The sequence below is a fragment of the Oryx dammah genome, unplaced genomic scaffold, assembly GCF_014754425.2.
Source record: "Oryx dammah isolate SB20612 unplaced genomic scaffold, SCBI_Odam_1.1 HiC_scaffold_29, whole genome shotgun sequence".
NCBI lineage: Eukaryota > Metazoa > Chordata > Mammalia > Artiodactyla > Bovidae > Oryx > Oryx dammah.
In genome coordinates, this window is record NW_024070213.1 from 35,686,575 (window position 1) to 35,713,272 (window position 26,698).

Consider the following 26,698-nt stretch of genomic DNA (forward strand, 5'->3'; position numbering starts at 1 on the left):
AAAGAAAAGGGCTACTTCAAGATTTACTATGAAGCTACAGTAATCAAGACAATGTGCCAAGAACTTAAGAATAAAAAAACAGATCAATGTAATAGAATAGCGTCCAGAAGTAGACTTCCATAATTATAGCCAACAGATCTTTGACAAAGGAGCAAAAGCAACAAAATGGAGAAAGATGAGCTTTTCAACAAATGATGCTGGAACAACTGGATAGCAACATGCAAAAAAAAAAAAATTGAAGACCTTACATTCTTCACAAAAATTAACTCAAAATGGATCACAGACCTAGATGTAAAATGTGAAACTATAAAACTCCTAGAAGATAACATAGGTGAAAACCGAGATGACCTTGGGTATGGTGATGCCTTTTAGATACAGTAGCAAAGGCTCAATCCACAAAATAAATAATTGGTAAGCTAGACTTTGGCAAAATTAAAAACTTCTACTCTGCAAAAGACACTGTCTAGAGAATAAGATAAGCTACAGATGGGGAGAAAATATTTGTAAAAAACTTACCTGACAAAGGATTGCTACCAAAAATATACAATAAACTCTCAAAATTCAGTGATAAGAAAACCAATGACCCAATTAAAAACTGAGCAAAAAAATCTAAGCAGATACTTCACCAAAGAAGATACAGAGATGGCATAGAAACAACTGAAAAGATGCTCAGCATCATTTGTCATTAAGGAATTGCAAATTAAAATAATGAGCTACAACTACACACCAGTGAGAATGCCCCAAACCCAAAAGACTAAGACCATCGAATACTGGCAAGAATTCTCAATCATTACTGGTGAGAATGAAGAATAGTACATCAACTTTGAAAAACTATTTAGGGGTTTCTTATAAAATTAAATATAATCTTAACATCCAATCCAGCAAGCTTGTTGGTGTTTATCCAAATGAGCTTATATATACGCAAAGCTGCACTCAGATGTTTATAGCAGCTTTATTCCTAATATGCAAAATTTGGAAGCAACCAAGATGTCCTTCAGTAGGTCAATGGATAAATTCACTGTGGGAATCCAGATGACAGAATATACTAATATTCTAAAAAGAAATGAGCTACCAAAGTCATGAAAAGACAACGAGGAACCTTAAATGCATAGACTTAAGTAAAAGAAGCCAGTATGAAAAGGCTACGTCCTGGAAAAAGCAAAACCAAGGCAAAAAGTGAAAGGATCAGAGATTAGAATGGGAGAACATATTTGTGAAACAAATATCTGATAAGGGATTAATATCCAAAATATATAAAGAATTCATAAAACTCAACAGCAAAATAACAACCCAATTTTAAAACGGACAGGATTTTGCACCAATAACAAAGGGAAGAAAAAATTTTAAAAAAGTGGGACTACATCAAACGAAAAAGTTTCTGCACCACAAAGGAAACTATCAACAAAATGAAAATGCAACCTATTAAATGGGAGAAAATATTTGCAAATCATATATCTGATAAGGAGCTAATATTCAAAACCTATAAAGAAGTCATACAGTTCAGCAGCAAAAACCCAAACAATCTGATTAAAAACTGGACAGACATGAATAGACATTTTTCCAAAGAAGATATACAGATGGCCAAGAGGTACATGAGAAAGTAGTCAACATCATTAATCACCAGGGAAATGCAAATATAAAACACAATGAGGCATCACCTCGCAGCTGTCAGAACAGCTATCATAAAAAAGATCAGAGATAACAGAGTTGGTGAGGATGTAAGGAAAAGGGAATCTTTATGCACTATTGGTGGAATGTACATTGGTGTGGCAACTGAAACACTGGAGATTAAACTACTATATACATAGTCCAGCAATCCCATGTTTGGATCTTAAGGAAATGAAATCACTATCTTGAAGAAATATATGCACTCTCAAGTTCACTGCTTTATTATTTATAATAGCTAAAACACGGAAACAATCTAAGTGCTCATCAACAAATGAATGGAAAAAGGAAATAAAGTACATACCATATATAATAGAATATTATTGGAATGAAATATTAATGGAATATATTCAATGGGAGGTTGAATATTATTCAGCCATAAATGAATAATATTCAATAAGGAATATTATTCAGCCATAAAGAAGGAAAAAATTTTGCCATTTGTGACAGCATGGATGGAACTTGAGGGCATTATGCTAAGTGAAATGAGTCAGGTAAAGAAAGACAAATACCGGATGATAGCATTTATAAGAGAAATCAAAAGAAAAAGAAAAAAACAAATTCACAGAAACAGAACAGATTAATGGTTGCCAGAGGTGGGGGGTCGGGGGAGGGTGTGGGGTGATGAGGCAAGGTAGTGGGCGGGGATGTGAAGGTGGTCCAAAGGCACAAACTTCTAGTTAAAAGACAAATAAGTTCAGGGGAGTTCAGCAGAGTGACTAAACACTATTACAATATTAACAATACAGTTAACAATACTGTATTGTATATTTGAAAGTTGCTAAAAGAGTAATGGCACCCCATTCCAGTACTCTTGCCTGGAGAATCCCATGGACGGAGGAGCCTGGGAGGCTGCAGTCCATGGGGTTGCTAAGAGTCGGACACAACTGAGCAACTTCACTTTCACTTTTCACTTTCATGCATTGGAGAAGGAAATGGCAACCCCCTCCAGTGTTCTTGCCTGGAGAATCCTAGGGGCTGGGGAGCCTGGTGGGCTGCTGTCTATGGGATCGCACAGAGTCGGACACGACTGAAGCGACTTAGCAACAAAAGAGTAAATCTTTAAGTTCTCATCACAAGAAAAAAACTAAGTGAAGTGATGGATGTTAACTAAATTTATCGTAGCAGTTGTTTCACAATGTATACATATATCAAATCATTATGTTGTACATCTTAAACTAATACAATATTTTATGTCAATTATAACCAAAAAAAAACCTGGCAAAAAAGGGCTCAGGCGTTGACAAGGTTCAGTGGAGCGGGTAGAATGAATAGGGGGAACACGCATATGCAGTGACCCGACTCTACGTGATACTGTAATGGAAGATACATATCTTTATGAATTTGTCAACCTCCACTGAATGTATACCACCAAGAGTGAACCTTAGTGCCAACAACAGACTTTCAGTGAAATGATATGTCATTGTAAGTTATCGATAATAACAAATGTCCTACTCTGGTGGGGGATGTTGACCTGGGAAATCTCTGTACTTTGCCATCAATTTTGCTGTGAAGCTAAGATTTCTCTTAAAAATAATGTCTAATTAAAAAAAAAGAGCAATGTTAGTTTGAGGCTCTACCCAGTTGGAGAAGGAAATGGCAACCCACTCTGGTATTGCTGCCTGGAGAATCCCATAAACACAGGAGCCTGGCAGGCTACAGTCTATGGGGTCGCAAGAGTCAGACACGACTGAGCGACTACGTGCACGCACAGTTTCTCTTTCTTATTCCTCAGGCTTTTTGTTTCTTTTGCAATGATCCTCATACCTATAGGCCCTTCCACTAGAAAGCAGAAGGGTTGATAATGGACTCTGAATCGTGGATTGTGACACTTTGAACAAAGTACAGTCTGCATCAAATAGTAACTCCCAGTGTTCTAGAATGACAAGAAGTTGTGTGTTGCTCTTATTTGTTCATAATACTTACATTTTTAGAGGAAAATATTTCAAGACATAAAGGAACATATATTCTCTTTGAATCCTTATTAATAAATAAAATGTTGCTGCTGCTGCTGCTAAGTCACTTCAGTCATGTCCGACTCTGTGCAACCCCATAAGCAGCCCACCAGGCTCCCCTGTCCCTGGAATTCTCCAGACAAAACTGGAGGGGGTTGCCATTTCTTTCTCCAATGCATGAAAGTGAAAAGTGAAAGTGAAGTCACTCAGTCATGTCCGACCCTCAGTGACCCCATGGACTATAGCTTCCCAGGCTCCTCCGTCCATGGGATTTTCCAGGCAAGAGTACTGGAGTGGGGTGCCACTTCCTTCTCCAAAATAAAATGTTATATAGCAACAATAGAGGTAGGTACATGGTTTTGTTCTGTTTTAATCTTTCTTAATTATGAACTACTTCCAATATACAGAAAAGCAAAGTCTAACAAAAAATAAAATTTTCCAGGCTCATTTATTAGATATTTAGTGAGTACATAGTATGTGCCAAGCACTATGCTATTTGCTGGGAATGAAAAAATAAACAAGAGGGTTATACTTTGTAGAGTTTTTACTTCCATAGCGGAAATGTATACCTAAGAACATGTAGCAACGGTGCACCTATTCTTAATGGCATTGATATTTCATGGTTTACTTACTCTTAAATTGTTGGATATTTTGACTGTTTCTTTTTTTAGCTATTTTGAGGAACACAGCTTTAAAATAAACAAAACAAAAGTTCTGCAAGTTCTTTGTCCACTTTCCAGCTACCCTAAGACTCATCTAGAACAAAGGCTCTGATAAGATTATCAGGCTCTTCCATCTAGATCTGTTATCAGACAGAATGGTAAGGAAAAGTCTAACTACTCCAGGGGATCTTCCCGACCCAGGGATTGAACCTGCGTTTCTAGCCTCTCCTGCATTGGCAAGCAGATCCTTTATCAATGAGTCGCCTCGGAAGCCCTGTTCTGATGTATGTCACATGGAAAATACTATTTTGTTGGATTTGCACACAAAATTCTAGGGTGTTACTTATGTTTCATGGACAAAGAAATGTTCCAGTTTATATCAGTTAGACTTTTTGACTCATCAGCCTATGTTAATTATATACTTTACGAGCTAATAATAGGTTTTATGAGCCACTGATCACTGAACTTGCATGCTCATAAGTAGGCAGAGACAGAACCTTATTATTTAACATTTAAGATCAGAATTTTTTGCTTGCTGGATATTTTATATTTCCCTCTCTCAGCCAAGGCCTTGTAAAGTAGCCTTGGTTCATCAGCCAGCTCTCCAGACAGTCTGTGCTAATTTGTAATTTCTCCTTGAGTATAAGAGTGCCTATTTCCACAGAGCCTCTCTTTTTTAAGAGGGGGAAGTTCATAACCTCTCTAAAGCTTACAATTTTCACCTATTTTGGCTAACTGGACAACAATAATAGTACCCCAAGTTGGTACAACTTATAAGTTTTAACATTTTATCACATGTTGACTACATGACCTTTTGCTTTTCATAAGCTTGATTAATATATAATTTATGTTCCATTAAGTTCATACTTTAAGGTACAATTCAATTGTTTTAAAAATATTCAGAGAAATGTACAAATATCATTATATATTAACTTTAGAAACATTCATCACCTCAAAAAGAAATCTTGTACTCAGCACCCATTCCCCTACATTCCCTTCCTTCACGTGTGTGTGTGTGTGTGTGTGTGTGTGTGTGTGTGTGTGTGTGTGTGTTAGTCACTCAGTCACGTCCGAATCTTTGCAACCCCATGGTCTACAGCCTGCCAGGGTCCTCTGTCCATGAGATTCTCCAGGCAAGCATACCGAAGAGGATTGCTATCCCCTCCTTCATCTCTATGTATCACTAATCTACTTTGTGTTACTCTGGACATGTCACATAAATAGTATATATAATATGGAGTCTTTTGTAACTTAGCATAATGGTTTCAAGGTTCATCCATGTCATGTATCAGTACATCCTTACTTTTTATGGGTAAATAATGTTCCCTTGTGGGGATATACCATGTTTTGTTTATCCATGTATCAGCTTATGAACATTTGGGCCTTTTTTCACTTTGGGCTATTATAAACAATCCTGCTGTGAACATCTGTATGCAAGTTTTAGTGTGGATTATGTTTTATCTCATTTAGGTATGTATCTAGAGATGATTTCCTAGGTCCAATGATAACTTTATCTTTTTGAGGAACTCCTGGATTGTCCTCCAAAATTATGCATCATTTTACATTCCCATCAACAGTGTATAAGTTTCTAATATTTCACATCCTCACCAACACTTGTTATTATCAATCTTTTTTAGTACAGCCATAATACATGTGTGAAGTAATAGTCACTGTGGATTTTATCTATATTTCCCCAATGACTACTGATATTTAACATATTTTAATGTGCTTAATTGACCATTTTCATCTTTTTTTGAGAAATACATGTTCAGATCTTTTGCCCATTTTTCAATTACATCATTTGTCTTTTTATTATTGAGTTGTAGGAGCTCTTCATACATTTGAGATATGAGCCCTTTATCAAATATATGTTTTGCAAATATTTTCTCCCAGATCATGGGTTATCTTTACACTTTCTTGATGCTGTACTTTGAAGCATAAAAGCTTTAATTTTGATGAAGTCCAGTCTATCTATTTTTTTATCACTTGTGCCTTTGATGTCATACCTAAGAAATCACTGCATAACCTAACATCATAAAGAGTTATTCCTATGCTTGTTTTTAATAATCTCAATAGTTTTCACTCTTACATTTATGTCTATAATCTTCTTTGAGCTAATTTTTGTATATGGTCTTTTCACTTTTAAATGTCCAAAAATTTCCTCTACTAAAGAGAGGAGAAAAGAAAAAAGCAAAGCACTAAAGGACTATCTATGTTCTACAGCTAGAAAAACCACTAAAAACTTTAGCAAGTAAAATATATGTGTGCATTATATATATATTTAATTATTATTATTTTTCCTCCTAATATAGGCCTAGTTTTTATATCTTCTAAATGGCAAAGGGCAAGCAAAGCTGCAGATAAACTAGTATTTCTTCATTTTCTTCTACTCACTGCCGCAAGCTTTCTTGTTCTTTTCTTGACACCCCTGCAGCAGCCAGGCCTCCTTCTTGGCCCAGATTCTGGTAAAGATCGTCACAAGGAGCAGTAGGTATTACAGGACAAATTAAAATGACTTCTTGAGTTTGTGTCTTCCTTCTGATAAGGGCAGTATTGGCTGCCATTTCTCCCTTCTCTGCCTGGAATTCTCTCTTTCTCTGCCTCCTCCAGACATTGAAGTCAGCTTCACACAAGCAGTAAAGAAATTAAAAAATTCTGAGCCTAGGACAGAAAAATATCTCAATCTGAAACAACTCAAAATTTTTTCTAGTGGCTTAAAATAAGTGTGTGTATATGTAAAAAAATACTTGACTTTTAATATAAAACTGATATATGAAAAAAAAAATAAATAAAACTGATATATGATCAAAATACTTTGGAAAATCTAAAGAATACAAAGAAAAAATAAAGTCCTAACTTTTTCCATGCCCCAAGGTTAACCATATTTATTATTTTTATGTATGCTCTTAGAAAGGCAAACAGATACAGTTACCAAAATATACAACTATACATGCCTATGTATTTTAGATAACTGAAAATATATTTACAATTTTAACTAGAGCTCTTTTCACACTTCACATTATCTCTTTTTTCCAGTTTTACTGAGACAAAATTAGCATATAGTACTGTATAAGTTTACAGTGTACGTCATAGAGATTTGACTACATACATTATTAAATGATTATCACAATAGGGTTGGTGAACATCCATCACCTCATGTAGATACAACATTAAAGACCGGGAAAAAAACTATTTTTTTCTTCATGATGAGAACTCCTGGAACTCTTAAATCCTAAGTGTTAATCATAATTAACAGCATCGTTAATTATATTTGTCATGTTGTACAGTACACCCCTAGTGCTTATTTATCTTATAACTGGAAGTTTATACCTTTTGATTGCCTTCCTCCAATTCACCATTTCCTCCCCACCCCGCACTTCTTCTAACTATAAATTTATTATCTTTTTCTATGAGTCTGTGTGTTTGCTTTTGAGGTATATAATTAACCTACAACAGTATGTTAGTTCTTACTGTACAACACAGTGATTCGATGTTTCTATACATTTCAAAATGTAAGTCTATACATTTCAAAATGTACGTCTAGTTACAGTCTGTCACCATACAAAGATATTATGCATTATTGACTCTATTTCCCACCCTGTACATTTGATACCCACGACTCAACTATTTTGCAAATGAAAGTCTGTACTGCTTCATCTCCCTCATCCATTTCTTTCTTCCCCATGCCCCCCTCCCTCTCTGACAACCACGTTTGATCTCCGTATCTAGGACTCAGTTTCCATTTTGCTGTTTGTTCATTTGTTTTGTTTTTTAGATTCCACATATAAGTGGAATATTACAGTATTTGTCTTTGTCTGACTTATTTCACCTAACAAAATACCCTCTAGGTCTATCTCTGTTATTGCAAATGGTAAGATTTCAATTATCTATTATGGCTGAGTGATATTCCATTGTATATATAAATACTAATTTGTAAAGCTATAGGGCTTCCCTGGTGGCTCAGAGGTTAAAGCGTCTGCCTGCAATGCAGGAGACCTGGGTTCAATCCCTGGGTCATGAAGATCCCCTGGAGAAGGAAAGGGCAACCCACTCCAGTATTCTTGCCTGGAGAATCCCATGGACAGAGAAGCCTGGTGGGCTACAGTCCACAGGGTCGCAAAGAGCTGGACACGACTGAGCGACTTCACTCACTTACTCATTCATGCACCCCTATGTTCTTCACAGCATTACTTACAATAGCCAAGATATGGAAGCAAGCTGAGTGCTCACCAACAGATGAGCGGATAGAGAAGATGCAGTGTGTGCGTATATGTACGGACGTGTGCTGTGTGTGCCGCCACTTCAGGCATGTCCGACTCTGCAACCCCGTGGACTGCAGCCCTCCAGGTTCCTCCGTCCCTGGGATCTCCCAGGCAAGAATACTGGAGTGGATTGCCAGTCCTCCTCCAGGGATCAGACTCACGTCTCTTACACCTCCTGCATGGGCAGGCAGGTTCTTTCCCACTACCGCCACCTGGGAAGCCCATGTATATGGATATATATATCCATTTCATATTTTGTAGTTATTAAACTTTACTTGAAAATATTAAATTCCCATTCAGGACAAATCACAATGTCTATATCTTTTTTCTCCTTGTGTATATTTAAGTTTCCTTTATTATAAAAAACACTATGATAAACACTGCACCTCATGTTTTTCAATGTGATTCCACAATCTTTATATTTTCCAATTCATTCATTCATAAATATTTGTCAAAGGTCCATCCTGCTGTAGGCACAGTGCTGAACTCAAAAAATTCACGGAAAATAACTATCAACCTTGTCCCTTCATTTTGTCCTGCCTCCTTAGGTATACCTGCTGGTCTGACTTCTAATTACTCTCCTTGACCAGAGTTCTCACCAGTTTCCTGCCTATCCACTGCTGTTAACACATGCTTTTTCCTATAGCTCAGTTAAGCTGATTCCCAACTCTTGCTACTTGATTGTTTCTCTAGTAAATTGTTCTCAAATTTTTAGGTATCAAGACCTCTTCACAAGCTTATAAATTATTGAAAACCTCTAAGAGGCTTTCTTTTGTGGGCCGTTTCTATCAATGTTTACTATACAACAGATTAAAATTAGAAATCTGCAACACAATAAAACACAAGCATACGTTCCATTAGCAAACAGAGAGATGACAGCATCACACTTCACAGGGCCTCTGGAAAACCCCACTGGACAGTCAACAAAGAACGAGTGGAAAATACAATACCTAAGTATCATTATGAAAATACTTTGATCTTGAAGACCCTCTCAAAAGGGTCTGGAGGACCCCCAAGCTAGAGAACTACAAGTAATTCATACTTTGCATTTACCATCTCTTATGGCCCGTGGTGGGCTTTCCTCAGCTGATAAAGAATCTGCCTGCAATGCAGGAGACCCTGTTCAATTCCTGGGTTGCAAAGATCCCCTGGAGAAGGGATAGGCTACCCACTCCAGTATTCTTGCCTGGAAAATCTCATGCACAGAGGAGCCTGGCGGGCTACAGTCCATGGGGTAGCAAAAAGTCAGACATGACTGAGCAACTAGGCACAGCACAGCATGGCCTCTGGCAACCAAGGCTGGGCTATCTTCAGCTTGCTTGGTTGCTATACATCCATCACAGCATGGCTCAGAGAACACATGCAGCAAAGGCTCCTGACTGCCTTATTTTCTCTGAAGAAAGTGATCACAGTTTCTAAGTCCAAAAGGTTTTATGCAACTAAGCTGCCGTTTCAAGGCTACTTTTGTTCTAGGCTATTTAAGTGATGAAACCTTGAATTTCAGGCTGTTTGATATTTTATTGAGGAGGGCAAGGAAGATACAGAAAGAATATCCCAAAAAGCCACTAGAACATGCTACCCATCTTTGTGTTAGGTGAAAGTAGGGAACTTGCTTGCTCTCTGGGCTTGCCTAAATGGAAGCCAACCAGTGAAGGTACCTGCCTTTAGTTTTATTAACAATGCTGGCCAAATATATATTTTTTAAAAAAACAAGCGTTGACAAAGAAATAGGAATCAAAGAATATCCAATTATTGCTTTAAGTCAAAATATCAGTTACACTCAATCAGCTGCTCTTTCCTCTTTTATACATTTGCCCACTGGAGGGTCACACTGGTTTTTTTAACATGACATTTTTTAACATAACAATACATTTCAAGTATTTGATTTTTTTTTTCTTTTATGTGGTAACATCACAAAACCTAATGCAGGAGAGACCTGGGTTTGATCCCTGAGTCGGGGAAGATCCCTTGGAGACAGAAATGGCAACCAACTCCAGTATTCTTGCCTGGAGAATTCCATGGACAGAGGACCCTGGCAGGTTACAGTTCCATGGGGTCACAAACAGTCGGACACAACTGAGTGAGTTTCACTTTTCACAAAACCTAACTCCCAAGCTAACCACATAATTAACTTTGTTTTAACTCTTTTTACCTTCCATTATTTATCAACATGAAGGTTTTCATTATGCAGGTACAATCAGAGTACAAGTTGAATAACTATGAAGCTTTCTAGAATAATCATAGCTGGACTTGTGCTTTATGCAGTACATCTAAATGGAACTAAAAGGACAAAGCCCAAGGCCTTATTTCTCACCAGAGCCGAAGCTTCTGTCGTTTAGAAAGTACTAGCTTAAAAATCATTTTTAGCCTACCTATACCTATGATTTCAAGATAGAACACTTTATGGATGTGCTTATTATCTTCTGGTTTTTCATGGACCTTGAGAGACTCTAGAATTTTAATTTTAACCGGCTCTAAGTCATCCAGTGGAACAGTCACACACACAAACATGCACACGTGCAAACACACACACACATACACACCACCACCACCATCACCAAAAATCACAGTCATATAGCAAAACATTAGAGAAGAAGCAAGACTCCGAGAACTCCTATGGACCTATCACTTTCACTTTCACAGGGCATAAATCTCTTTTTGCAGGGGTCCTCAGCTAACGAACTGGTAAAGAATCCACCAGCAAAGCAGGACACCCCTGTTCAATCCCTGGGTCGGGAAGATCCCCTGGAGAAGGGATAGGCTACCCACTCCAGTATTCTTGGGCTTCCCTAGTGATTCAGTCAGTAAAGAATTGGCCTGCAATGAGAAAGACCTGGGTTTGATCGCTGGGCTGGGAAGATCCCCTGGAGGAAGGCATGGCAACCCTCTCCAGCACTCTTGCCTGGAAAATCCCCATGGACAGAAGAGCCTGATGAGCTACAGTCCATGGGGTTGCAAAGAGTCGCACATGACTGAGCGACTAAGCCCAGCACACACCCGCTAACAAAAGATGACAAGGCTTGAGAAGAACAAGGTGAGAGGGCGGTGAACCACCAGTTGAGGCTGGATCTCTACTCAGAGGGCTGCTTTGTTCAGTCTTTACCTCTTATTCTTCAAAAGGCAACGTTTCCAAACTACTTCCAAGCATTTATAAAACAAACACTGCCACCCGCCAGCAGTTTGCTTTATTCTGAAATTGCTGTATTTACCTTGAAAACCACAAAATGTAAACAAGGGCACCTGATCAGAGAAGATCTTTAAACTGCTTATTCACTAAATCAACACCTGGGAAGACAGGCAGTTGACTTGGACTTGAGCATACAATGTACAAATCTATCTTTTATCTGTGGTTGCTTAAGTTCATGATTAATAAGCTTCATAAGATATATGGAGACTTTCATAAACAAAACATATATTAATTTATTTAATACTCAAAAGAGTAAAATAAGTAAGGCCAATCTACCATAAGCCATAGAAGTATAATCCCTGTGTTAAAGACATACAGTTACAAGACAGTTCTGTATCACTCACCTAGGAACTATTAGGTGAAAGAGAAATAAACTTCTATCTTCTGTAAGCCTTTGGTCTTTGTTGTTTTATTTGTTTTAGCACCTTTTTTTGTTGTTGTTTCAAGGTCTGCAGTATTCTGCACTTAGTCACTTAGTCGTGTCTGACTCTTTGCAATCCCATGGACTGTGTAGCCCACCAAGCTCCTCTGTCCATGGCATTTTTCAGGCAGGAATACTGGAGTGGATTTCCAGTTCCTTCTCCAGGGGATCTTCCTGACCCAGGAATCAAACCCAAGTCTCCTGTGTCTCCTGCATTGCAGGCAGACTGTTTACCTGCTAAGCCTCCCAGGAAATTCATCACCTTATACAGTACACGCAGATAATAATATCTTAATAACAATGTTATAAAGCATTGCAAACTAGGTGAAATTGCTTGGTAGTGTCCGACTCTGCGACCCCATGGACTGTAGCCCACCAAGCTTCTTCATCCATGGAATTTTCCAGGCAAGAGTACTGGAGTGGGTTGCCATTTCCTTCTCCAGGGGATCTTCCTGACCCAGGGATTGAACCCGGGTCTCCCACATTGCAGGCAGACACTTTACCGTCTGAGTCACCAGAAAGCATTGCAGACATCACCTGACATATAGTAAGGACTAAATAAATGTCAGTGATTAGCAGCAGTGGTAGTAGAGTAGCCCTGATCACATTTAGTTACCATTGGTTTACTTGTCTATGTCATGCAGAAGGCCAAATTTATTTGGGTAATGGCTTGGCACTTTCATCTCAGTATTATACTTACTATTTAAAAGGGAAATGCAATTTAGCTTTGCATACCAAGTATTCCCCTGGGAACTACTTTCATGAAAAGGTGAATACTAGGCCTGCAAAGCCAAAATGTCTCTTCCCCATAGGCACAAATCTTTCTACTAACAGGGAAAATGCTATCTTAATTAAGGAGCTATTCTCATCTCTCAAAACAGGAAATTGAAATCTCCATTTTTGAAATATGGACATTTGGTTTCTAGAAAAGACATCAGAGGAAAATTGACCTTTAGCATCAATAGAAAGGGTCTTATCACCCACTCTTAACAATGAACATAGCATAACAAGACTTCCCTGATGGTCCAATAGTTAAAAATCTGCCTGTCCATACACCAGACACAGGTTCGATCCCTGGTCCAGGAAGATCCCACATGCCAGGGAGCAACTAAGCCTGTGCGCCACAACTACTGAGCCTGCACTCCCCAACAAGAGAAGCAACCTCACCACAACTAGAGAAAGCCTGAAAGTGGCAAGGAAGACCCAGCACAGTCAAAAATAAATAATAATTAAAAACAATTAGCACAGCATGAAACTACGGATACGTTTGTCAACTGAAAAGACATACATCATTTTTATCCAGACTACAAGCCAATAAACCTCAGACTGAGAACTCTGAAGAATTGGCTAAAATTTGCAGACTTTGGAAGTGGCTAGCTTCTATCCAACAGAAGAGAACAAGATTAGCTTTCTGGTTCTACAGAACCCTTTTCTTTATCACTCATCTTGCCTGTTACTGTATACTGACACCCTCTGTTTTCTCAATGTGATTCCTATTACCTTCATTCTATTACTTTTGACCCCCTGTGGTTATGAGAATTACCTGATTCACAGGCATGGAGTCCACCAAGCACAGCACATGACCAGTAAACGAGGTATGGGAATAGCCCATGGTTATGGGATAGCTTATCACATAACGCGCCTAGGAACGACCAGTCTCACAGAATGCTGAAATGCTTTTCTAAAGACACAATCGATGTATCAGGCAGCTCTCTGGAAGAATAAAGTGCCATTCTTCAGCACGCAGTGCATTTCCTAAATCAGAGACCTCTACAAATCCGTGTGCCCAAGAGGGAGGGTAGATGGCTTGGGAACAAAGAGGTGGAGGCAGTAGTGGCCCCAGGAACCATCAGCACCTATGTCCTACCATACATCTTTATGCATTCCATCCCCACACCTCTGGGCTCCACAGGGTCACACCTGCTCCAACTCATGAGTCTACTAGCATTGCTGTTGTTCAGTCACTCAGTCGTGTCTGACTCTTTGCAACCCCATGGACTGCAGCATGCCAGACTTCCTGCTCTTTCACCATCTCCCAGAGTTTGCTCAAACTCGTGTCCATTGAGTTGATGATGCCATCCAACCATCTCATCTTGTCAGCCCCTTCTCCTCCTTCCCTCAATCTTTCTCAGCATTAGGGTCTTTTCCAATCTACCAGCATGGAATATATACTGTGGTTTATCAGCTGGACTCCTTGACTAGAACTTACTTATTTTACTATTAATAGAAAAGTAGTTCATTTTCTCCTTTATTGTGGTGGTGGTTTCACTGGTATATGTATATGTCAAAACTCATCAAATTGTACATTTTAAACAACTGTACCTCAATAAAGTTGTAAAAAATTTTAAAAACTCCATCATTCCACAATACCATTACTATAACTTTTTATGTAGCCCTTTGTACTTTCTTAACCAGATGGTCAATACCAAAATCAGATTGATTATATTCTTTGAAATCAAAGATGGAGAAGCTCTACACAGTCAACAAAAGCAAGACCAGGAGCTATGACTCAGATCATGAACTCCTTCTTGCCAGATTCAGACTAAAATTGAAGAAAGTAAGGAAAACCACTAGACCATTCAGGTATGACCTAAATCCAATCTCTTACGATTATACAGTGGAACTGACAAATAGATTCAAGGGATTAGATCTGATAGACAGAGTGCATGAAGAACTGTGTACAGAGGTTTGTGACACTGTACAGGAGGCAGGGATCAAGACCATGCCCAAGAAAAAGAAATGCAAAAAGGCAAGGTGGTTGTCTGAGGAGGCCTTACAAATAGCAGAAAAAAAAGAAGAGAAGTAAAAAAGCAAAGGAGAAAAGGAAAGATATACCCATGTGAATGCAGCATTCCAAAAAAATGCAAGGAGAGATAAGAAAGCCTTCCTCAGTGATCAGTGCAAGAAACAGAGGAAAACAATAGAACAGGAAAGACTAGAGATCTCTCCAAGAAAGTTAGAGATACCAAGGGAACATTTCATGAAAAGATGGGCACAATAAAGGACAGAAATGGTATGGACCTAACAGAAACAGAAGATATTAAGAAGAGGTGGCAAGAATATACAGAGGAACTATACCAAAAAAGATTTTCATGACCCAGATAACCAAGATGGTACAATCACTCACCTAGAGCCAGACATCCTAGAGTGCAAAGTCAAGTGGGCCTTAGGAAGCATCACTATGAACAAAGCTAGTGGAGGTGACAGAATTCCAGCTGAGTTATTTCAAATTCTAAAAGATGATGCTATGAAAGTGCTGTAGTCAATATGCCAGCAAATTTGGAAAACTCAGCAGTGGCCACGAGACTGGAAAAGATCAATTTTCATTCCAGTCCCAAAGAAGGACAATGTCAAAGAATGTTCACATTACTGCACAATTGCACTCATCTCACATGCTAGCACCCCACTCCAGTACTCTTGCCTGGAAAATCCCATGGACGGAGGAGCCTGGTAGCCTGTGGTCCATGAGATTGCAAAGAGTTGGACACGACTGAGCAACTTCACTTTCACTTTTCACTTTCATGCATTGGAGAAGGAAATGGCAACCCACTCCAGTGTTCTTGCCTGGAGAATCCCAGGGACGGTGGAGCCTGGTGGGTGCCCATCTATGGGGTCGCACAGAGTCGGACACGACTGAAGTGACTTAGCAGCAGCAGCAAAACGTGCTAGCAAAGTAATGCTCAAAATTCTCCAAGCCAGGCTTCAACAGTACATGAACCGTGAACTTCCAGATGTTCAAGCTGGATTTAGAAAAGGCAGAGGAACCAGAGATCAAATTGCCAACATCCCTTGGATCATAGAAAAACCAAGAGAATTCCAAAAAAAAAAATCTACTTCTGCTTCATTGATTACACCAAAGCCTTTGACTGTGTAGATCACAACAAACTGGAAAATTCTTCAAGAGATGGGAATATCAGACCACCTTACCTGCCTTCTGAGAAATCTATATACAGGTCAAGAAGCAACAGTTAGAACTGGACATGGAACAACAGATTGGTTACAAACTGCGAAAGGAGTACATCAAGGCTGTATATTGTCACCCTGCTTATTTAACTTATAGGCAGAGTACATCATGCAAAATGCTGTGCTGGATGAAGCACAAGCTGGAATCAAGATTGCTGGGAGAACTATCAATAACCTCAGATACACAGATGACACCAACCTTATGAAAGAAAGTGAAGGGGAATTGAAGAGCCTGTTGATGAAAGTGAAAGAGGAGAGTGAAAAAGCTGGCTTAAAACTCAACATTCAGAAAACGAAGATCATGGCATCTGGTCCCATCACTTCGTGGCAAATATACAGGGAAAGAGTGGAAACAGTGACAGACTTTATTTTCTTGGGCTCCAAAGTCACTGCAGATGGTGACTGCAGCCATGAAATTAAAAGATGCTTGCTGCTTAGAAAAAAAGTTATGACCAACCTAGACAGCATATTAAAAAGCAGAGATATTACTTTTCCAACAAAGATCTGTCTAGTCAAAGCTATGGTTTTTCCAGTAGTCATGTATGGTTGTGAGCTGCTGCTGCTGCTAAGTTGCTTCAGTTGTATTCGACTTTGTGCGACTCCACAGACGGGAGCCCACCAGGTTCCGCCATCCCTGGGATTCTCCAGGCAAGAACAGTGGAGTGGGTTGCCATTTCCTTCTCCAACGCATGAAAGTGAAAAGTGAAAGTGAAGTTGCTCAGTTGTGTCCGACTCTTCATGACCCCATGGACTGCAGCCTACCAGGCTCCTCCATCCGTGGGATTTTCCAGGCAAGAGTACTGGAGTGGGTTGCCATTGCCTTCTCCAATGGATGTGAGAGTTGGACTATAAAGAAAGCTGAGCACCAAAGCATTGATGCTTTTGAACTGTGGTGTTGGAGAAGACTCTTGAGAATCCCTTGGACTGGAAGGGGATCAAACCAGCCAATCCTAAAGGAAATCAGTCCTGAATATTCACTGGAAGGACTGATGCTGAAGCTGAAACTCCAATACTTTGGCCATGTGATGCGAAGGACTGACTCATTGGAAAAGACCCTGATGCTGGGAAAGATTGAAGGCAGGAGGAGAAGGGGACAACAGAGAATGAGATGGTTGGATGGCATCACTGAATTGATGGACATATGTGTGAGCATGCTCTGGGAGTTGATGATGGACAGGGAAGCCTGGAGTGCTGCATTCTATGGGGTTGCAGAGTCGGACATGACTGAGCGACTGAACTGAACTGAACCTGTACTTTCTATGTTGGGTGCAATTATTTATATACACATCTTATCTCCCTCATTAGATTATAAATTCCTTGAGAGTAGCATTAATTTCTGACTCATTTGAACCCTAGTAACTAGCTCACACATTGCACTGCACACAGTGAATAATCAATAAATCTCTACTACATATATCGAGATTTTATAGAGTTCAAAACATCAGCTTCAGATAAGGCAGTCTCTCACCTAACAGCTGTGTGACCTTGAGCATATTATTTGACTTGCTCACAGTGTGATTTCTATATCTGTAAAATGAGGCTACCACGAATTAAGGGAACATGGACAAGGCCATCCAAAGCACTCAAAGTTAAGAATTTCAATATGTAGGACTCTCTATTCTTAGAAAGAGCAGTCTTAGTTATTAAGTTAAAATGTTCACAGACAAAAGGCATTTATTCTCTACTTACCAAAAATTTAGACACACATTTAACATCATGCATAACACTTGAAGGGAGATTTTTACAACAAGCTCCCAACTCGGAAAATTGGCCCATGGATACAGAACAGTAAACAAGGGAGTTGTTCTAACAGTACTAAACCGTGGACATCACAAGTGCTCATTTTCTGCCCATTACTTTTACTCTCCATGGAGCAAATTAAACTTCACAAGTCAACGCCACAAATCAATCAAAGTTCATTTGTATGTATGAATCAAAGTTCATACAGCATACACAGAGAGACAAATACATGATTAACTGTGTTGTTCTTGTCGTTGCAGCCTAAAACAGAAAACCACTCAGGACAGCTACTTCCTTCCAACCGAGACTAAAATATTTTAAAAGTACAAGCCCTTTTACAATCCTGACTGGATTCAACAAGAGAAGCAAAGAGACAAAGCAATGTGTTTTCATTCCATCTTTTGGCCCTTCTCTGAAATCTCACTGAAAAGAATAAACTTACTATCCAATTTCCACTGCCACTTAAGCATTTAATAATAGGGGATTAGCTATAGAAGGTTCTTAATATGATGACCTACCACAAATACACAGAATCAACACAGCAGAAACATTTAACTGGAGAATGTTAAAAGATGTTTTTCAATAAACCATGGGGTTTCTGGCTTGGAAATTCACTGCAGTTTTCTAAATTGAGTAGCAGCAAACTACAAAATGCTACAACCTAAAAGAACTTCACTTAATTCATGTAAAAGTTTTCATCTTCTGCTATTCACACTACAGATTTATATATTAGAATACCTAGTTTTAACACCAATGAACTGAAACTCAGAGGTTGAGAATATAAGGCTGTAATAATATAATAGGTCTATACTTTGCTTTCTCATGAGTGAAATAATCACCTAACATCTATGTTACATCTGGGTAATAGCAAGACTTCAAAAAAAGCATGTGATGACAGAACTGAAATTACATTGCCTTTCAGAATTACAATTTTCTAGGACTTTATTCATTAATTCAACAAAAATTAATTCAGCCCCAACGATACACAAAACACTGTTCTTGATCTAGGTAACTCGACAGAGCACAGTTTTTACCCTCAAACAGTTTGTAGTCTAATCACAGACCTTTCAAATAAAGAAACGGGTGCAAATTCTAAGCACATACAAGTACCACAACTATGTGTCCTCAGGCCCAAGTTCACTGACAACCACAGTGGAGAGTTCCCAGCATGTGGGCAGGTTCCAAGCTCAAGCGCCCACATCGCTCCTCCTGTCCTCATGATCGCTTCCCGGACACTTGGAGAACTTGCTTAGCTAGTAAGCAGGAGCAATCCAGAAGTTCGTGTGGAAGGAATGACAACGCAATCCACAAACCCACCGAGGATAAAACTTGGCTGCAGCCTTGGATAGGAGATTCTGAGACATGTTCCTCGTGGTTTCTCAAAGGGCCCCAAAGGACTGAGCTCCAGTTGGCACACTGGTGAGTCTTACACACACTTTGCGTGCATGCTTGCTAAGTCGCTTCAGTCCTGTCCAACTGTGTGCAACTCTATGGGGTGCAGCCTGCCAGGCTCGTCTGTCCATGGGATTCTCCAGGCAGGAATACTGAAGTGGGATACCATGCCCTCCTCCAGGGGCTCTTCCGGACCCAGCGATCAAACTTGCGTCTCTGACATCTTCTGCGTTGGCAGGCAGGTCCTTTCCCACTAGCGCCACCAGGAAGCCCTATGCACACTTCACCACCTTTCACTGCATTAGGCTCACTCTCCCTCACTCCCTCACACTTCCCAGGACCACTTCCCAAACTGATTCCCTCCACCCACGTCTTCCAGGGTCTGATGTGACAACAGCTCCCACCAACATAGTCCTCATCTAGTTCTCTTCAGGTGTGTTCAGTCACACTGGAGTAACACATGAACCAAGACTATCATGTATATCCCTGATCCACTTCAGCGTCAAGATGTCAGGAAGCTGAGATTTTGAATAAATAAGGTGGAGGAGAGTTAAGATCGAAAAAGAGAGAACGAGAGAAAAAGAGGAAGTTTGGCAGGCTAGAACAATGACCAATGCTCAAAAGATGAAACATAATCGATCCCCCATCTGGCTCCTTATGGAGCACAGGAGGAGGAAAGCAAGGGTCCAGAGATGCAAATGAAAAAGTTTCAGGAGTCTGGCTTGGCTAACACCTACAGGGGAGTTGGGGAGTCCTGCTCAGGACTCTTGGGCTGCAAGTGTGGCATCCAAAAACAAGGTAGGGTCTCATCACAACACACCCAAATGTACTATATTCAGACCTTCCTACGCCACAAAGAATGACACTGACCTATAGGAGCCTAACCAGAATCCAAACATAGCAGCGAGATGAAGACTAGAGAAATCACTGAAGACAATGTAGCTGGCAACAGGTGAAAGAATTTTTTTAAATTAAGACTGTAGAAGAAAAGACATACAAGAATAGAATCATTCTAAACAAATACAGAATGGCAGGAGAAGTAGGGGGCGACAGAGGATGACATGGTTGGATGGCATCATCGACTCAATGGACATGAATTTGAGCAAGCTCCAGGAGATGGTGAAGGACAGGGGAGCCTGGCGTGCTGCAGTCCACACGGTCACAAAGAGTCGGACACAACTGAGCAACCAAACAATAACAAACAAATACTTAAAGCTTCATTGTGTGGAAGAGGGATTAGATAGAATCTATGTGGCTTTTCAGGGCCAACAGGTAGAATTTACAGGAGGGTATTATACAACAGACAGTAGGGTACAGTTGTTAAAAGCAAACAGCTCTAGAGTTAGATAAATTCATTTTGAGTCCTAACTCCACCACTAATAAGCTTGGGGACCTTAAAATGGTTGTATAATCTCTTTATACTTAACTCTCTCAACTGCAAAATTGAGACAGCAACAATTTCTACTTTATAGCATTATTGAGATGACTATAAATATTAATGCACAGGAAGTCCTGAGCCCAGTGTTGCAGGTATTAAGTGCTCGGTCAATACATGTCAGTGATTTCAAATCTGAAATAGTTTCAGTCTTCATCCCCAAAATTACATGATCACCAAATCTGAAGGAATTCAATAAAGGAATTGTGAAACTGGTAGAGGAAGCAGATATTTATAAATTGGCTCATACCAGAGAATTACTATGTTAGACAAGATTGACACATTCAACTATATAAAATGTCAAAGCTATTACTTAGCCAGATAGCTTTTTCACCAGTGCTCTTAAGTGTATAACCTCCATGAAAGTGTTAGTCTCTCAGTCATGTCTTTGTGACCCCATGGACGACAGCCCACCAGGATCCTCTGTCCACGGAATTCCCAGGAAAGAATACTGGAGTGGGTTCAGTTCAGTTCAGTTGCACCTGACTCTTTGTGACCCCATGGACCGCAGCACGCCAGAACTCCCTGTCCATCACCAACTCCAGGAGCTCACTCAAACTCATGTTCATTGAGTCAGTGATGCCATCCAACCGTCTCATCCTCTGTCATCTCCCTTCTCCTCCTGCCTTCAATCTTTCCCAGCATCAGGGTCTTTTCCAATGAGTCAGTTCTTTGCATCAGGTGGCCAAAGTATTGGAGTTTCAGCTTCAGCATCAGTCCTTCCAATGAACATTCAATTCAGGACTGATCTCCTTTAGGATGGACTGGTTGGATCTCCTTGCAGTCCAAAGGACTCTCAAGAGTCTTCTCCAATACCACAGTTCAAAAGCATCAATTCTTCAGTGCTCAGCTTTCTTTATAGTCCAACTCCCACATCCATACATGACTACTGGAAAAACCATAGCTTTGACTGGATGGACCTTTGTTGGCAAAGTAATGTCTCTGCTTTTTAATATGCTGTCCAGGTTGGTCATAACTTTTCTTCCAAGAAGTAAATGTCTTTTAATTTCATGGCTGCAATCACCATCTGCAGTGACTTTGGAGCCCCCAAAAATAAACTCTGTCATTGTTTCCACTGTTTCCCCATCTATTTGCCATGAAGTGATGGGACCAGATGTCATGATCTCAGTTTTCTGAATGTTGACTTTTAAGCCAACTTTTTCACTCTCCTCTTTTTCTTTCATCAACAGGCTCTTTAGTTCTTCTTCAGTTTCTGTTATAAGGTTGGTGTCACCTGCATATCTGAGGTTACTGATATTTCTCTGGCAATCTTAATTCCACTGAAATGGGTAGCCATTCCCTTCTCCAGGGGATCTTCCCAACCCAGGGATTAAACCTGGGTCTCTTGCATTGCAGGCAGACTCTTAAGCATCTGGGCCACCAGGGAAGCCCATAACCTCCATGAGCAGAGCCAAAAGGTGAGAGTATTGTTGTTGCTGCCATTTTTGTTTGGTCACTAAGTCACGTCCAACCCTTTTGTGACCCCATGGAGTGCAGACCACCAGGATCCTCTGTCCATGGGATCCTCCAGGCAAGAATACTGGAGTGGGTTGCCACGCCCTCCTCCAGGGAATCTTCCCGACCCAGGGAATTGAACCCATGTCTCCTGTTTGGCAGGCAGATTCTTTATGACTGAGCCACCAGGGAAGCCCGGAGGTGAAAGTGCCAGCCTGAAGATGGCTCTCTGAGTTACATGCCCAGAAGAAACTGAGTTAAAGAAAGGTCTTGTCAGTGTTCTCCCAAATCCCTGATCCTCACTACCTGCTCTCAAGTGGCACTGCACAGCAGAGACAGTCTCTGTTTTAGTTCCTGAAGCATTCAAAGTTATTGCCTCAGAATGACTTTTTGCTTGCTGGAAACAGCCTTTTGATAGGGCTGGTGGATTATGAAATAGTCACATGTCAAATGACCACAGAGTCACAGAGATGGAAATTTCTAGAGCAAACAGCCAAAAAGCCTGTGGTCTAGGAGACAGGCCTGTCTCCTCTTCCCTCAGCACTCCTGGGGAGTGGCCCCCTGGGTTCTGGGTTACTTCTGTGTTTTATCACCTTTATGGTTAAGAAAAGGGCACACAAACCTCTCTTGTTGTGATTTAGGTCTGTTTCTCCTCCTAATAGAAAATGCATACATATTAATAGGTCTAAATGTTTGGAAAAATCTATACCCAACTTCTCTTGAGAAAAGGGGGAGACATGCATAACAGAACGAGGACAGGGAAACGAAAAACAGAAAGAATGTAAAGTCAATAGAAATAACTGCTATCATTTAGTGTGCAGGAGGAGGGCTAAACTGTACATTAGGATCTTCACACTAAGACTCTGCATTCCCAATGCAGGAGGCCTGGGCTCAATCCCTGGTAAGGGAACTAGATCCCACGTGCTGCAACGAGTTCACATGCCGTAGCTAAAAGATCCCACAGGCTGCAACTAACACCTGGCACAGCCAAACAAATAAGCAAATATTTCTTTAAAACTATGTAAACTATCAAAACTATCAAAAACAGTATTAGTGATAAATCATGTTGACAATATGTGCCCCTGATATGATGTAGGGAAAAAGGTAGTTAATATCCCTTCCCAAAACCTTAGCCCCTGTCTAAGTATGATGAAAACATCAGCCAGACCAAAATCAAGGGACATTCTACAAAATATCTGGCCAGTACTCTTCAAAAGTATCAAGGTCATTAAAAAAAAAAAAGGAAAGACTGAGAAAGTGGAAGAAACTAGAGGAGACTAAACAGCCATGATGACTAATGGCACGTGGGATCCTGAACGGGATCAGGATTGCGGAAAGGATAATGGAAAACTGGTGACATTCAAAGGAAGCCTGGAATTTAGTCAACAGTAATGTACAAATGGTAATTTCTTAACTGTGACAAATGAACCACAGTTATATAAGATGCTAACACAGGGGAAAGTGGGTGGAAGGGAACTCTCTATATTCCCTTCACGACTCCTCATAACCTAACTGTATTCCAAAGTTTATCGCTGATCTTTAAAAATGAAAGAATATTTGATCATGAAAAGACTTCTGCACTTACTTAAGAGAAAGCCAATGTGCTTCTGTTAGTGCTATTCTGATGGTGTGGTTACTGAAAATAGCTGTCCATCCGCCAGGTTTTAAATAACCCTTGGGAAGCTGTTTGTTTGTTAAAGCTCCACTTCCTCTGTCCATGTGAAAAGCAGAGGGAACCCGTCAAAGGAATATTGCTTGTCCAATTGTGTGTACTGGGGATAATTGTATTAACCTCTTTAAAATTTTGGCTCCTCATTTAAAAAATTGGGAGACCCATATTCAATTTACTTTTTATTTATTTATTTTGGTCGCATTGGGTGTTCATCACTGTGCATGAGCATCCTCTAGTTTCAACGAGTTGGGGCTAGTCTTCATTGCAGTGCACAGGCCTCCAGTGTCGTGGCTTCTTTTGCTGCGGAGCACAGGCTCTAAGCACAAACTTAAGTAGGTGCAACATGTGGGCTCAGTAGTTGCTGCTCATGGGCTCTAGAGGATGGGCTCAGCAGTTTTGCCACAAGAGCTTAGTTGCTCCAGGGCATGTGGAGTCTTCCTGGGCCATGTGGAGTCTTCCCAGGCCAGGAATCGAACCCATGTCCCCTGCATTCCAGGCAGATGCTTATCTACTGTACCACCAGGGAAGTTCTCAACTGACTGCTAATTGCCTTCTAGAAGCTCTAAAATTTTATGACTCACTTGAACAAACCATACAGTAAGTATGAAAAATAAAAACTGTTTCAAATTAATTTGCAGACACCATTTGTCTGGCTGAGGCAAAAGGAAGTGAGGTGCAGCTGAACTGGGGATACACTGTTGTTTCTTCATATTATCTAAAAAGTAACAATAAGGGAGGGTGCTCTGGGAACTTGGCAGAGGGGTCTGGAAAGGCAGGAGTGGTGATCTTGGGAGGTCAATCTATGCAAAAGTGACGGCTTTTACAGCCAAAGGGAAGAGTAGGAACACATTCAGGAAGAGAAGGATGAAGCTGCAAAAGGATAAGGTATGAGAAAGGATACAGGATTGGGAAAACAAGGTCTGTCAAGCAATGTGAAGGCCAGGGAAAGCAACACAAGCCCATCTCATGGAATTCTCTGGGGCTCCCTCAGGATGGGCCTCCAAGAATCCAAGGAGAAGAGTCAGAGCTTTCAGACAAAAAGGAATCTTGAATCTTCAATGGTAAGATACCCTCCTTCTCCAATGATGAGTGGAGACAAATGACTTAGTCTTACACAAGAGGTAGAAAATGAGAGCAAACCAGCAACGACGATGACCTAACGTTTTAGATTACAGGAAAAGCCAGCCTTCCAGGGGCGGACGGAGCACCTGAATGACTCATACTTTGAACCAATGCCCGCTGAATCATATAACACCAAGTATTTGTGTATAATTACCTCCTGGGTACAGAGCTGTTACTGCAGAGTTCCCTCAGACACACTAAAATATTTAAAGGAAAAAGACAGCCACAAACCCTGAAGATTTATCTTTGACAAGACTAACTTCCCCTGACTGACAGAGGAATAAGGCTATACAAGCTCACGATCATGAAGCATGAAGCACCCCTGGGAACCAAGTGGTATCACACGATCCCAGGGACAGTGTGTGTCTCTCACCCATAAACATCTAATGGCTATTTTTTTCTGATGTCTACTATGGGCAAATCTATGCCTGGGAAACACAAAAAGAAAAAAAGAAAAGCCTGCCCTTGAAGAGGTTATAATGTAAGAGAAGAGCCAATTATGTTTAAAGGAAATACATTATGTCTTTCTATCATAAGTTAGCTACCATTTGTATAATGACTTAAAACACTTTTACATTTATTCTCTGGAAAGAATCCAAGCCACACAGAGCCTTGTGTGGCAAGATTATTCTTGTTTTTATCCACCCCTGGTCCCACCAGGCAATGGCAGATGTCCTCGGAGACACTAAGTGGTTGGGTGACCTACTTAAGATGACAGTCGGCGAGAAATGCGGTCAAACCCAGACTCCACGCTTTTTTCTGCTACAAATACAGATCTGTTGTCCCAGTTTGCTTTTAAAACTTTTTATCTTCCACATCTTACAGTTCACAAAAGAGAGTCTGTGGATCTGAATTTGTTTATCATCCCTTCTCTGAATTCAATATATCTCCTCCACCTGAGAAACAGTGGCTTTCTACAACTTAGGCAAGTTCTCACCCGTATCTCTTTACACGTGCCTCATTCTCATGCACTCCGGCCTCTCCTTCTAGAATCTGATTAGATGCTGCTAGACCCTCTCGGTCCCTCCTCAACACTGGCTTTTCATGACTTGTTCACATGTTCCTCTGCCCTGCATCCTGGGTAATCTCCTCAGCTCTCTCTTCCATACCACGGTCTCCTCATCTCCTCATATAATATGCTAGCTCACGCTTTCTAGAACTTGTATGTTCTTTTTCATAGTGTCCGTTCTTCCATCGGCCTCCTCTCGCCTCTTCTGCCTCTGAAATCATTTCCACACACTTACTGCACAGTCTCTGGAAAGCTCTCCTGGAGCACTCAGTGTCTGGCTTGTCACAGCCACTGACTCTCCTTCAGGCAGGCCAACAGTGAGTCCCTCCTCCATGCGGACTGTGTTGAGAGAAGACTTCACGTGCCCAGGGCTGGGGCACTGTCCCCACTGAGCACAGGTCCGGGCGCACTGATGGGTGGTATCACTCCCTCAATCTGCTTTCACGCTAATTTCCCCACATGGAGAGACAAGTAGATCGCGTATTCAAAGTGACTGATGTCACTCAAACCACATTGACTGTGCTTGTCACTCTCTGAGACAAAAATGCAATATTCCTGCAAATCCTTATAATAAAAATGGTGTAAGAAAGTTACAGAGCATGAAGCATGGGGAACACTCACCAGACGTGAAGGCTCCCTCCTCCCCCAGGCACACGGACAGCATTCTGACCTGGGTCTGGGGCTCCAGCGAACCCCTCTCTCTGTCCAGATCAGGCTCCCTTATTAAAGCTGTCTTTCACCAGTGTGAGGAGGAATGC

The 26,698-nt window shown here is 40.6% G+C and overlaps 1 protein-coding gene across 1 annotated transcript in view; it reads right to left on the minus strand.

Moving 5' to 3' along the window:
* ITPR2 (inositol 1,4,5-trisphosphate receptor type 2) overlaps positions 1-26,698 on the minus strand; it is a 594,002-nt gene that overhangs the window by 502,839 nt on the left and 64,465 nt on the right. The gene's annotated exons all lie outside the window — the stretch shown is intronic.